Source organism: Myotis brandtii, unplaced genomic scaffold (genome assembly GCF_000412655.1).
Source record: "Myotis brandtii unplaced genomic scaffold, ASM41265v1 scaffold203, whole genome shotgun sequence".
In the NCBI taxonomy this organism is placed as follows: domain Eukaryota; kingdom Metazoa; phylum Chordata; class Mammalia; order Chiroptera; family Vespertilionidae; genus Myotis; species Myotis brandtii.
The window spans coordinates 902,851-905,608 of record NW_005357559.1 but is presented as its reverse complement, the minus strand read 5'-3'; positions in this window follow the sequence as shown (position 1 = coordinate 905,608).

Sequence of the window (2,758 nt, the reverse complement as noted above, 5' to 3'; positions counted from 1 at the left end):
ATTTAAATTGAAAAATAATATATTTATTCCAAAGCATTCTAAGTGCTGCAACCTAGAATCCCTCTTTTCTGGCCTGGATATTCCAAGTTCAGGCCCGTCACCCCCCACTTCTGGAGGGGAGCATTCCCAAGCTAGCTGCAGATTTCTGAGTTAGCTGCTGCTTAGTAGGACTGCAGAGATGCTCCCCGCCTCCCCGCCCTTGTGTCCTACTGCCCAGCCGTGTTGAATATGTACACCCTGACTTTTCCTACAATAGCAAATATTGTATATTTGAATAAGATTTTTTTTTGTCATTTATATGGTCTTGGAGCTCATTTGTAAGGCAATGTCTTGACTTGGGAAGGATGTGTTAATGGGGTGACCATGTAGCATGGTGTGTTGTCTTGAGATAACTCTATAGCAGGTGGGGAGAGCCAATGCCCTCCCCAGTACCCTTCATCTCCGTGTTGTCCTGCATCCCCCTCGTCCCTCTCAGCTCTAGCCCCGGGTTCCAGGAACAGGAAGGTATGCTTTCCGTCTTGCCCAGCTAACCGTGTTTTATGTAACAAAAAAATAAAGATGATTGATGCAAAAAAAAAAAAAAGAAAGAAAGAAAGGTACAGAAGGTAGATTAAGTTCTTGCTGCTAATTTTTTAAACATTCTAGCACTAATTATGCTCGGGCCATTTCACAGCTCAAATTGTTTTTGTCTCCTTTTCTCTTAAGATTTTTATTCCCCACCCTCTCTCCACATTCTCCAGCGGCTACATCGCTCACTCAATTTCCTCCACTTTTACTGTGATAGTGTTTTATGAAGACAGATGATCTGAACTAATACAAGCGTTAGCTCTAGGTGCCACATCTAATTTGAGGTGTATACTGTGGATACCGGTGTGGAAACATGGAGGAGAGTATGGAGTGAATTAATCATCAAAGCGTACTAGACAATAAACCAAATGAAGCAGTATTTTTCTCTTATAGTTGAAAATTATATTGAATTCTATGAAATAGAAGCCTCTTCTGAAACACTGTATTTATTGGAGAGGAAATTCATATACCTAGTGGCTATGACTCAGCTCTGATGCCCAGTTCCCTGAATTAAAAATCCCAACTATGGTACTTACAGGCTGTTTAACCTAGGAAAGTTATTTCACATGTTTATATCTTTTTCCTCAATGGTAAAAATGAGGGCAAATACCATTTACCTCAAAGAATTATTATGATATTAATTCATGCAAAAGTGCCTAGAACAATGCCTAAGACGTAATGAGTACACATTAAATGTTAGCCCTCAATACAGTCATTCAACATACTGAAGCTAGTATAAATTACCATTACCATTTACTCATAAATCTGTTCCATTTCATTAATTTATTTGTTCACAACACAACTTCCAGGTTCTTCTTCTTTTTTTTTTTTTACACCACCTAAAATTTATTCACATTAAGGTGTCACCTTAATCACCCATTTGCACTTTTACTTTCTTTTTAAGTTTTTTTTTTAAGTTTCTTTATTGATTAAGTTGTTACATATGTGTCCTCATCCCCACATTACCCCACCAGCTCCCCCACTCATGCCAGGTTCTTCTTATATTTAAGTGCGCCGATTTTACTTAGATATAGTTTTTGCATCTAAATACATCAGAGAAATTATTTTCAGTCTCTATAGGAAAAATCAGTTAAATACTCTGCTGGCTTTTAAAAATTATTATTATTGTATACACTGCCTGGAAAAATGTAGGCATTTATGTTTTTGTTGAATGTATAAATAACTTTGTTAGATGATTAAACATTACATTACAAAGTCACTTTTCCCATTTTATTTATTTTTTTAAAATTTTAGCTTCACTTTTCCTAAATGTGTTCATTATCTAACAAGATTATAACTCCTTACAAACAAGGACTTTGTTTTGTGCTCTAAAATATATATTGATGATGGAAATAGACTATATAAGTAGCTGTATATCTGGAGTTCTATAACCTCAACAGTGACTAAACCAGGTCTCATGGCATCATTGAAGAAGTTTGTTCTTGCTTAAACATTTTTTAGATTGGTTCTGTTGCTCTCTCCTTTTTGCTAAGGCAAATACAAAGGAATTATGGTCCTCAGGTTTGTCTTGGGCATAAAACACAGTATTCTTGGGGAGGGCTTTGTTGAGTTCCACTTGATATAATAGGAGACTCAGGTTGCATTTCTAATATAACAAAAGATAAGAACTTTTCATATTTAAACATTTAATTTATTTATTATTCTTTGATTTTATTGTTGACACTATTACAGATGTCCCTATCCCCCACCCTTTGCCTGCCTCTACCAAGCCCTGGCCCCCTTCCCTCTATCCATCTTCACACTGTTCTTTGGCTAATCTCTTCACCTTCTTATATCTAGTCTTCCACACCCTCTGACAGCTCTCAGTCTGTCCCATATATCCATGCCTCTGTTTTTATTTTATTCATCAGTTTGTTTTCTTTCTTACATTCCACATATGACTGAGATCATATGGCATTTGTCTTTCTCTGATTGGCTTATTTCACTTAGCATGATAATCTCCAGGTCCATCTATGCTGTCACAAAAGGTAAGAGGTCCTTCTTTTTCACAGTTGCATAGTATTCCATTATGTAAATGTACCACAGCTTTTTTTTTTTATCCACTCATCTACTAATGGGAACTTGGATTCTCTCCTGATCTTGGTTATTGTAAATACTGCGTCTATAAAATAGGGGTACATGTATCCTTTTGAATTGGTATTTCAGAATGCTTAGGATATATTCCCAGAAG